The following is a 12,044-nucleotide window of genomic DNA, read 5'->3' as shown; positions in this document are numbered from 1 at the left end:
GCCCAACGTGGAAGCGACGCAACGCCGGGCCACGCCCAAGCGGGCAGGGGGAGAGAAGGGGAGGGCGGCTCCGCGCATGCGCGGTAGGGAGGTGGGGCGCCGGCGTCGCCATTGGGCTTGCGCATGCGCGGGAGGGCGAAGCGACGGCGGCGCCCGCGGCGGTCTGCCCGCACTGGAAATGGCGGTGGGCCCCGGACGTCCCGCAGAAAGGAAAACCCTGAGTGTCTCCATCTGCCTCTGTGTTTTGTCCCGTGTCGCTTTGCTCACTCGCCTGGGATGAGGAGGGGTTTGGTCCAGGCCCCGGCTTAGCGCCGCTGAGGGTGCCGGCAGACCTGGAAGAGGCCGCAGGCTGGTTGCCCCGGGCCAAGGGGCTGGCGTCGGGGCTAATGGCGTGAGTTTAACACTGTCAACATAAAGGGGCAGCTTCTGGGGTGCGGTGGTTGCTGTTGTCCATCGTTCTTCGAGGTCAGTATCTCTGGACTACTCCAATAAAATTAAAAAAAAAATCGGGCAGTAAGTCTCAAGTAAATTGGTGCAGGTTCTTTATCGTTGTGTCTGACCTAGCCACAGAGTGGAGGAAGCTAGCACGATTTCAAACCACACTTGATTGTCCCCAGGACACAGTTCTGTTTTCCGTTGAGAGCAAAGCCACGATAGTCAGCACGGCCCGAACTGTACACTGACCTCCAGGCATGCTGAATAAAGTATTAAAGGATTTACCAGACTGCAGAAAAATTGGTGATACGACCTAACGAAGCACAGTACTTTCATGCTAAAAGATCACATTGGATCTATAAACTGAAAGCAAAGCCTATGTAAGATAGTCTGCAACCCAACACATATTTTTGGGGGTGTCTTTTCTTTTTTCTCATAATGAAAATACAATCTATTCTTAGCTACCACAGAAAAACTAGTCTTGTATATGCCTAGTTGTTCATCATTTCAAATTATCTGCCTACTGTTGTATGATAAACAATTCATATTGGGGCAGATTATATATTATACTCCATCACTATAAAAAAAATAAATACTGTTCTCAGGGGAAATCTGCCGAGAAAGTAAAAAACTTGAGGCTTGCAGTCTGATTTGACAACCACAGAAATTTCTTATTTCATTCTGCAGGTACAGTCACATTACCTTTCTCACCCCAGATGATATAATTTAAAAGCTTTCTTGAAAGATGAGACTGGAAAAAAAGAAAAGTAAGTTACCCCTCTTCAACACGTCATTTGGAAGATGATGCTCAAAGGTATCACCTTGAAATTTGACCTGCGGAAGATACTCAGAAATAAGAACTTGAAATAATATAAGAAGTGATAGATGTGAAATGAATAATTGATGACATTCTAAAGATGTCAGCATGAAGAAGAACATGACAACTCTGTTGCACTATGGGTAAGACAAAATAATGGACTAAATATGGATAAGCCTAAAACTGAACTGAACAGAATCCAATCACTGCTACAGTAAATGAATTCCTTTGATTTTACCCGAGGAAAAAAGTATTAGACCAAAGACAGATAAAAGAAATATGAAAGGGAATTTACACCTCCAACCTTCTAAGATAACTGAAAATAATAGTAAGGAGGATTATTTACCTAATGGAACCTTAATAACAAGATTAAGAGAAGACAATCTGTAGAATACTCAGTACCTCATACTGGAATACCGAGAATAAAGGTTAAAGCGTCAAATCCCTTAAAGCAAGATGAAAGTAATATGATCAAAGTGTCAAGAATCATCTTGAGTAGGTGCTTGACAAGCCCTTGGTCCGTGACCTTGGCCCTGAAATACTGAGCCGGGGTCAATATTTCAGGCTGACAGAGTAAAGTGAAGAACAGTGTGTAATGCCAGCACTACAAAATGATCTGCTCAAAGAGAAAGCATTTGTCATCGTCACTCTGTGCGAGAAACGCCACCAGGTAGACAGAATTACACAGTAATTCTTGAAAGAGACTGTAAACCACGAAGGACCATTCTTGATTATCACAGATCCCCAAACATACATAATTTAGGTATTAAGTATAAACCTGTGAGAAAAAAGTTCTTTAACGCATATTTCCTGGTGCAATTTCAGAAGCAGACAAGATGCAGAAGATGAGAAAGACTTGAAAGAACCAAGATCTAACCAAACTTTAGATCAAGTTTGACTTGATCTAAAGGGGTTTTTCCAACCTAAATGGTTCTGAGCCTGTATGACATGCCAACATTTTATTTTGGAATTTGAAAAATAGCAAAGTAATAAATATGTAATGCAAAAGGTCTTTAAAATGGGTGAATAAAAATTGAATTGGTATCAGAAACAAATTTCTTCAGCAGTCTTGAGTTTTGGAGTGAAAGAATGTGTGATAAAGACTGCAGTAATGTTCAAAGCGGTCAAAAGACAGCCAAGGCTTTTTCTCCGAGGTGCAGCTGGTAATATGTACGGTAACAGCAGAGGGCGGCAATTAGCAAGGAATGACTCTTAAAGCTACTCACGGAATATGGTGTGATATGGTGGAGATGGTTAAATCTGTAATTTCTGTTTATTAACCGAGAAACCTACTAGATATAATACGATACAGTAAGAAGTCCCTATGAGACGTGACAACACAGAAGGTATTGGAAGGACCCTGCTCATTACCTGTGAGCCTGTATGCTTGTCAATACATTTTAATTAATAATATTGTTTCCAAAACCACCCAAATAAATCAGTTTCCTGATACAGGAAAAGAATCAGTATAGCAGGCTGTTATGTTGCAGCTCAGTCTAGTATAAAATAAAGGAGGAGCTGAGAGAGGATGATAGCACAGAGATACTATTCTCAGGGCTGCTTCTTGTAAGAGGGCTCTCACAGCTTACACCCGTTTTTATTCTCTTCTGTGTACGTCCCTATCAGAAACTTAGATGTGTTGGAGCTAAATGAAATAGTAGTGTGTATCTGGTTAACATGAGATTATTGTTTATGTAGCCACATCTTTTGATAATTTCACATTTGGATTGGTATTTATAAGAGAGAGCTTTAGGGAAATTAATTTCTCTGGGCTCGTTTTGCAGTCAATGGAAGTAGAAAGGCTCCTGCAAACTGGAGTTCAGTACAAGCACTTATAAACTTGCACTTGAAAAAGTTTATCTTTGTCCATGGACTCTAAAGGGAGTGTGAGGGATCAGGATTCTTTAGGGCAAGGCTACCCTCTGTTAATGCTTTCCCCTCCATATTATCCTGACAACACTCTGCACGTATGTCTTCATCGTACCTCTAATGGGAGAAGCATGTTTCTGGTGTGGAATTATTTAGCTCTCTGTGCTATGATGCTATATAGCTCTCTGTGTTTAGATGCGATATAAATACACTAGCTACTACCTGCTACTTTTACTGCTATAAATATGCTTTATGTAGGCCATTTGGTCTCATTTATGTTAAGCTTGTTGTAGTACAGGTCCTTGAGTCTGCCTTATTCACTACACTGTATCACTAGTTAATTTTTCAACAGTGCTGTGTTATATGTAGGACAGAAGTGGAGAATTAGACATCAGTGTTCCCTTAGACTTAAAATTTATTTTACGTTTATTTTAATCAGGAAAATTATGTCTGCAACTTTTCTCACTAGTCATGGTAGCAGCAACAAACTCCAAAGAACTCAAAATGCATCCACTTTCTCCTGCCTAACTTAAACTTCTGGTATAACAAAGTCTCAAACAGGGAGGGAGATATTAGGAACCCCATTTTATGCTTTACGCTGACATTAGAGTGTCCCGATTAGAGGTAGACAAGAAGCAGATATGCTGGGGCTTTTGTCTGAACCAGAAACATTCCAGAAACAGCTCAAATTCAAACCTAAGTTTTAAACAATTCAATACAAGCAGCATTTTTTCAAGTAATTTAAGAGCAAAACTCACTTTTGTTGGGATGAGGGAGTCTTGACCAAAGCAAAAGATTACATTTATTATGAAAGCACACCCCTTTTAAAATATTTATTTTCATTTTTTAAGGCATAGAACATTTTAAAATAAAAATGCTACTCTGAAGTCAAAATACTTTGCTTGAAAATTTAAACTATTTTGTTTTTTTCTGAAAAAAAGCATTCTATTTTAAATATATATGGAAAATGTTAATGAACTCTCCTTTTTTTTTTGTTAAAGCACTTTATGAAGTTCAGCCTGTTTTCATAACTAGTTTTGATTTCCCTGAAACTGGTTTTGGTTTACCTATCATTTCTTACAAATATTTTTCTCAGCTCAGTTCCAAGTTTCAAACCTACATGGTAACTCCAAGCTGTTTGTTTCTCTCAAACGTCTCTTTGATTTAAAAAAAATGTGAAAAATATCATTGACAAAGTATCGTACCATCACCGGAGGTGTTCATTCCTATCTTACGTCCTGCCAAAACACCAAGGTCAGCAAACTTCAGAATTCCAAGAATTTTGACTATGAAGTGAAAGTGTGTATATGTACAGTTTACCTCTGCCTGCTCTCACAGACACCTCCATGCTCTTCTGTCCTAAGTGGGAGTTTCCTGTGTCTCTAAAGCAATTATTCAAGACATTTGTCAAAAGAATATCCCTCATGCACATTTTTACAAGCATGGAAGCCATAGCCATGTGATGCCATCCAGCATCCTCTTTTACTCACCCACCTCCGAATTAATAGACTTCGTGTATCCTCTAACTGCTAACAGTCCAAAAAGGCAACAAAATTCTCCTTGCTGATGCAGCAATGATGGCCTGAGGAGATGACACATCTTATGACCAGATATCCAGAGGCCAAGCAGAAATCACCTATACATATGTACATTGCTTCTCCTCACGCTCACAGGTTTGCTCCGGCTAATCCTTTTTGCTGTTCCATATAGCAATCTGCAGACAAGTGCAACTTAAGGAAGACAACAAAGAGCTTGTGTACATCCGGCTGAGTGGCCTGTAAGTCGATTAACTCTTCATTTCCTTGTTTTCAGAAATTAGAGTTTTGCTGAATCCTGGACTCTGAAAAGTCATGAAGGGGCACAAAGTCCTAAGGCATGCCCTTAAATTTTGAGTATCAGGATTGAAAACATTTGGGGGAAAAAAAAGTGCTAAGGTTTGAGAAACCCATAGCAATCATTTAGACAATTATTCAATCTCCCGATGACCCCTCCCCACCCGGGAAGGGGAAGCGGGGAAAGCAAGGAAAACCAGAGGGTTGAAATATAAATAGATTTAATAAATAAGACTAAATAATTAACATTAGTAACACTAAAGAACCAGTATCGATCCCGATACCAATATGAGATACACACGGATTACACTCAGCCATCGCTGTCAGCAGGAGGCTGTGCACTCCCAGCAGGGGACAGCAAATGTCAGACATTGTGAGCACTGCGGGTCCGAGAGGAAGGGAAGGGATCAGGGGTCCGGTACTGGGGCAAGAAGTTCTCTGCACTGCCGCCATCAAGGGAGAGAGAGAACTCCTCCACAAACTTTCTAATTTATACTGAATGTGACATTCATGGTATGAAATAATCCTGTTGGCCAGCCTGGGTCTCGCTCCTCCTCATCCCTGCACCTGGCAAGGCTCAAAAACACTGAGGCCTTGAATCCCACATACCACAGCTGGCTGTAAGGTAAATATTCTCACAAATTCAGACACTGCAGTCTGCTAAAAGTACAGTTTTCCCAAGCATTAGAAGAGAAATTAGTCCTGTGTTGCTCAAACCAGGACAAAAAGGAAAGGGGGAACAGACTGCCCTTGTACACTTTATGACTGAGGTTCTGAGAGCTGGTGGTTCACTTTCCCTTTTCTTACAGTTTATTTATTGCCCACAAAAATGATTGCATTCCAGTCAGTGTAAAACTGCAATGTAGCTGGCCAGGAAAAGAACAAATATCTAATGCATGCCATTAAAAATTCACCTAGATGTTGTTAAGTGTTAAAAACTAGTTCCTTAATTCACTGCCAGCATTCAGTGACCTTCCTATTGCTCCAATTATATCAACAGTATCAACAACAGTTTCTAAAAACCAAGAAGTTAGATACCACACGTGACACACGATGGACAGCGGATGTTTTTCTGAGTGCAAACCTGAGCTTGGCTGGATGGAGCTCACTGGGTGAACCCGATGGGCTGGAAGAGGGATATTTACCCTGCCTGGAGCTGCAGGGACCGCTTGGAAGCAGTGCAGCTACAATGGCTGTTTCAGCGCTGCGTGCCAAGCTCAATGACAGGGCTCTGGGGTATGCGGACTGCTGTTACGGCAGACAGTGAGCCAGGCTGAGGCTGACATCGCTTGAGTTGCTTTGCTGGGTATCCACAGAGGCTCCCAGTCAAACTCCGCTTGGCAAAGCAGTGGCCGGAGCCAAGGGGAGTCACAGGCGCCCTGGCTGAGGTCCTGCCTGCAGCCTTCCCTCTCCTCATCACACAGAGGTACGTAGTGCGTGCTCTGAGACTCTTGGACATACGAAAATTATGACAGGTCAAGAAAGGGGCTTGAATGGTCAAGAAAGTATCACTTTGCTAAAACTATGGTACCTGTAATTACCTTATTGTTCACATACTGGGAAAGAAGTTTACAAGAAGGCAAAAAGTCATCAGAAACAAGACAGAAATTTCAGGTTACACTCACCTGAGAAATGAAAAAGCTTCATGATGCTGTTCTTGGCATATGACTTAGGTGCTCACCACAAATAAGACAGATGGGACACTATTACAATAGTATCTATGTGTAAAGTAGATGAAACTCACAATCAGTGAGTTTACAGACATTTCTTTAGTGTTAAGTTGAATTCCCTCCATGTTTGGGAGAAAGGAAGATAAATGAACTGCATGGCCGTCTCAGTAAAATCCAGCTAGACTTGTTACATGAAGAGAAACCTTTAAGAGAAACAGTTTTATTTGAATAAAATAAGAAGATTTAGTTGGAGAAGAGTATGAAGTACCCAAACTTGAAAATGAAATTTGTTAAACTACACTACAGTGTGTCTTCAAACTGCTTAATCACAGCTGGTAGTGTGTGTTGGAATGAAGGAGCTGGCACAGAGGAGACAGGAGAGCGGCTCATCCTGCCTTTCTTTTCTTTTAAACGCTTTGTTTTCCTGTGATAAAAATATATACTTAAATTATTTCCTCAGGTAAACTAAGTGATGGAAAGATTGAACAGATGGAAGTATTATAGGCATTAAAATTGAAAAATGTGCCGTGGAGGGAGTTGGCAGGAAGGAAAAGATTAAATAAACTGAGAATCTGGCTAGGTTCATTATTATGCCTGTACTGTGCTACTCAGGTCAACTTTCCACCCAGAGTTAATGATTGCTGGTATGCGTCACTCTGAGGGTGCTGTAGGAGAAAGATTACTGAAGAGTCTATTTCTCGGTTCCCAAGACAGTTTTTTCCACTGCCCTCTCAAATTAAAACATCTTGTAGAACATGTAAGGCATCCTCCTCCATTCCACAAAACACGCAGATAATTTTTTCACTTAAGGCATTGCCTCAGGGCCCAGAGGGCACCACCAGGCCCTACTGTCCCTGCCCAGCCTCCCCCAGCCTCCCCATGGCCCAGGACCCCATGTCATCTCCCCTGGGGTCCTGAGCCCCTGCCCCAGTGACACCGCAGCAGGGTTGGTCTCCAGCTCCCCACAGCCCTGCTCTGCCCGGCCATGGGCTCTGCCGAGTCTCAGCCCGTCCCCGTCCCCAGGGAGGTGCCCAGTGCCCGGGGCTGGGTCTGCCCCGGTGCCCCCAGCTGCCCTGCTCCTGGCTGGGATGGTGGGATGGGCCGTGGTGGCCAGGTCCTGCCCCGACAACTCCATGGGGAGCAGCCGGCCCACACTGTGCCCTGACATCCCTGCTACCCAGGGCATTTCCCAAATAGCCATGGCCAAGATGCCATCGTATTTCACCCCACAATCAGAATAATCTCTCTTTTTTTGGTGTCCTCCAGTTGCAGGTACCCTCTATAAGCCTCACAAGTACCTTGCTCCAATCATTACCCTAGGTTTACTTACCACATTTTAACTCACTTTCCTCATTCCATCTTAATTCTTAGCTCTTCTCACCAGCTTCCCATAAAAATCTTTCTGCTTCCTAGAAATCTCAGTTCTTCCCTACTCCTTTTTCCTGAATTCTGACAAAAAAAACTATATTCATCATTGCACTCTGTCAAAAGAACATGGAAAATCCTCCCAGAACAACGGATCACAGTTTCATAATAGTTTCAGAATGCACACAAACTACCTCTAGAGGGCTCTGTTAATTGCCAGAGTCCTCTACATTAAGTAGGGGACTTAAGTAGTAACATAGACTTAACATTATTTGGTAAACTTGGACCACAAAGTGGGAATGTTCTTTATCTAAACCATTCCCTGCAGCAGGCTGGCACGTGGAAAATAATGTGTTAGTGCACAATAATGAGACATACAGGATAAAATAGGAAAAGTGTGTAAAACTTGAAGTGTGACTGGGTATAAGAAACTGGGAGTAAAACAATCCTAGGGGAAGAAAAGGCTTCGTGTTAAGACTCTTGATAAAGTCTTAAGTGCCTCAGTGCAAATTTAGGTTCCTAAAATTCCCATTCAGCTATCATCTGTTACTGAAAAAAAAGGTCAGTAGCTAACTGGAGAAGCTAGTATTTCACTGCCTCCTAGGCACCTCGAGAAAAAAATACAACACCTTGTCTGAAAACACCCAAAGCACCATATCTTCAAGAAATGAGCTGCTGAACATTTTTTTCAGTGGTTCTATGGTGTGCACAAGCTGGGCACACCTTAAGCTAGTTCACCAGAGGAGCACATCCCACATGTTCTCACAGCATGTCTGTTAAATGTGACAATTACTGAACTTCACAATGCCAATGGAGAAAGTTTACCGTCTCCCAAGGCAGCAATTCACACGGTACATCACCCATGCGGCTGGGGATCAGCTGAAACCTTCTTGGCAGATGTAGGTGCACATTGGCTTTACGGTGATTGGACACCACTGCCTGTTTGTGCATGAACAGTAGTCACCTGTCTGCTCCAGCTGGACTGCTGGCTGTCCTAGACCTCCTGTGTCAAGTCATGCCATTGGGAAAAGCTAAAAGGCTCTTGGTCCTCTCCTAGTAAATCCATGCATGTTTTAGAAGGGTACTTTTGTCACCAAGCTATATGATCTGAGGCAGGAGGAACTGGGCACTAATGTGGGTTATAGAATACCCGCTCTTGCCAAGTGAGGCTGTACCACTTACAGCAAGTAATTAAAGATTAATCAAGCTCTGGAAGGAAATAAGAGGGAAAGAATGAGCCTCTGTCTAGCAGGCAGGGTGATGGCTCTACCCTCACAAAAGACAAAACTTGGTTCTAGCTCACGTTCAAAGGGCTGCTTGTATATTTTATATTAAACAGATACTAGATAAAGTGACCAAGATCCAAGCGTTTCTTCATACGCACCTCTCCTCATCAAGTAATGAGAATCTCTGGCATTTCAGCATTTATTTTGATATAAAAACCAGCTTCAGCAAGAGATGCTTAGAAGGCATGCTGAAAGGACTGTGGTGTTCCTGTTCGAACATTTTAAGAAGGGCATGGGGTATAAAACTTCTTGGTCACAGAAGGGACCACACTTGCATGTCTTCCTTTCTAAGTGAGTGCTCCAACCATTCATATAATGTGCTCATCATCATAGTGTATATTTGCCTCTAGGCATGACCCATAGAGGCTGTGACTGTTGCATTGCTAGTTTTCAAAGTCCTCTCTTGATTGTTAGTGTTAATTAAGGTTTACCACACTAAAGCCTCTATATCCCTATCTTCCTCTGGCAACGCCTGCTGTAGCAATTAGTGCAGCCCAATAGGAGCAGATCTGCAGAGGCAACAGTCAGTACTGAGGACCTGACATTTTACATGTTTTACACGTGTTCAGGTTTTCCTTCAGACTAGCTGCAGCCTGATCCTATGGATTGAATGCCCATTAGTGACTGGAGCACACTGAGGTGCCCTTAGGACATTAAAAACTGAAGCATCCAAATGATTACTTATTTTCTTAAAGCTGGTGTAAGCAGCATGTGTGCCCGCATCAACACAGTTGCAACCGAATTTCATTGTTCAGGAAGGAAAGTTGGCATCTTGGTGAATCTCTGAGCATGCACGTTGAGAGGCAAAAATTTTCCAGAGCTTATTGCCTATATACGTTGGGAAAAAATGGTGTCTCCCTGACTGAATGGAACTCCTCAGTGAAGATGAGGTGTCGTCATTTGCAATGGCCATCTCCTCTGCTGAATTTGCTGGCATATTTTATATTAAATACAAACTATTTGAATAGTTCTATAAACCTGATCTATTTTTGGGTCCAGAGGAGGGCCACGAAGATGATGAGAGGGCTGGGGCACCTCTGCTGTGAGGACAGGCTGAGAGAGCTGGGGTTGTTCAGCCTGGAGAAGAGAAGGCTCCGGGGAGACCTTACAGCGGCCTTCCAGTACCTGATGGGGGCCTACAGGAGAGATGGGGAGGGACTCTTTATCAGGTAGTGGAGTGATAGGATGAGGGGTAATGGCTTCAGACTGGAAGAGGGGAGATTTATATTAGATATCAGGAAGAAATTTTTCACTCTGAGGATGCTGAGGCAGTGGAACAGGTTGCCCAGAGAAGTTGTGGGTGCCCCATCCCTGGAAGTGTTCAAGGCCAGGCTGGATGGGGCTTTGAGCAGCCTGGTCTAGTGGGAGGTGTCCCTGCCCATGGCAGGGGAATGGAACTAGGCGTCCAACTCTAACCATTCTATGATTCTATGAAATTTTCCTCCTTGCCACAAAGCAGTTATTTTGGCGAAACCACAATGCAAAACCTTGCAGGGAAGAGGAAGAACATTAGGAGGACCTGATGCAATCTGCAGCCCTTGTACCGGTTCCAGCTGCGCGACGGGATGTACGCCTTCATTGAACCCAATCTCTCCAGCTAAGACACCTGCAGGGAATCCTGCTCCCGCCTTATACCCTCTCACTGGCACTTGGTGTCCTCGTGTTGTGGCACGCTTCGGGAAAACACTCATGGAAGAGCCACCCCCCGCCTCCGGGAGTTAACACGACACTCACTGCAGTCCCCCCAGGTCCCCCCTCCAGATCCCTCCCCACGCGCCGCCGCCCCGGCTCATCCTCCGCCGCCGCGGGGAGGCGGGCGCCGCAGGGGGACGGGGGAGGCGAGGAGGGGGAGGCGGCGGAGGGCAGCTGCCTCCCTCCGCGGCACGCACCAGTAACCGCCCGGGTCGGGGGCGGGGAGCGTCCGCAGCCCCGCCGCCCCTCCGCGCCCGACGGCGGGGAACCGCGCTCCGCCGAGCAGCCTGAGGTGAGCGGAGGGGCTTCCCCCCCTTCTCCCCCGCCCCGCCGGGCCGGGCAGCCGCTGTGGGGCAGGGGGGTGAGGGGAGGGAAGCGCGCGGCGGGGCCTCTCCTGAGGGGAAGGCGGGAGGGAGCGGGGGAGGGAGGCCGCTCTCCCAAGCGGAGCCGGAGGTTTTGGCTGGGAGATGGAGCCCGGCTTCGGGCCTCCCGCAGGCCCGGCCCTTCTCGGCCGGCTCCCGCGGCACACCGCCGGGCCCGGGCCTGGCCTGCGGGCACAGCCCGGGGGGTGAAACGCCGCTTTTCCCCCTCTGGCAGCCAGCCCGGTGGTAACGGGTGTGCGGGGGAGCAGGGCCTCCGCCGCCGGCCGCCACCCTCCAGTCACGGCGGTGCCACCCCGAACTGAGGCGGCCCCGCAGGGTGGGATCAGGGCAGTCCCAAGCACAGGTACAGGCTGGGCGGAGAATGGCTTGAGAGCAGCCCTGAGGAGAGGGGCTTGGGGGTGTTGGTGGGTGAGAAGCTCAACATGAGCCAGCAACGTGCCCTGGCAGCCCAGAAAGCCAGCGGCATCCTGGGCTGCATCAAAAGCAGCGTGGCCAGCAGGGCGAGGGAGGGGATTCTGCCCCTCTGCGCCGCTGTGGTGAGACCCCACCTGCAGTACTGCGTCCAGCTCTGGAGCCCTCAGCACAAGGAGGACATGGACCTGTTGGAGCGGGGCCAGCAGGGGGCCACGAAGATGATCAGAGGGCTGGAGAACCTCTGCTATGAGGACAGGCTGAGAGAGCTGGGGTTGTTCAGC

The 12,044-nt window shown here is 45.8% G+C and overlaps 1 protein-coding gene across 3 annotated transcripts in view; it reads left to right on the top strand.

The window, feature by feature from the left end:
- Positions 1 to 11,112: 11,112 nt before the first annotated feature.
- Positions 11,113 to 12,044, top strand: part of DZIP1 (DAZ interacting zinc finger protein 1) — a 43,702-nt gene continuing 42,770 nt past the window's right edge. For all 3 annotated transcript variants that reach the window (XM_063336442.1, XM_063336446.1, XM_063336432.1), the window contains exon 1: positions 11,113 to 11,258. The gene's annotated coding sequence lies outside the window, so the exon portion shown is untranslated. The remainder of the gene's footprint in view (positions 11,259 to 12,044) is intronic.

Source organism: Chroicocephalus ridibundus, chromosome 1 (assembly GCF_963924245.1).
Source record: "Chroicocephalus ridibundus chromosome 1, bChrRid1.1, whole genome shotgun sequence".
Taxonomy (NCBI): Eukaryota; Metazoa; Chordata; class Aves; order Charadriiformes; family Laridae; genus Chroicocephalus; species Chroicocephalus ridibundus.
This window is presented reverse-complemented; position numbering and strand designations above follow the sequence as displayed.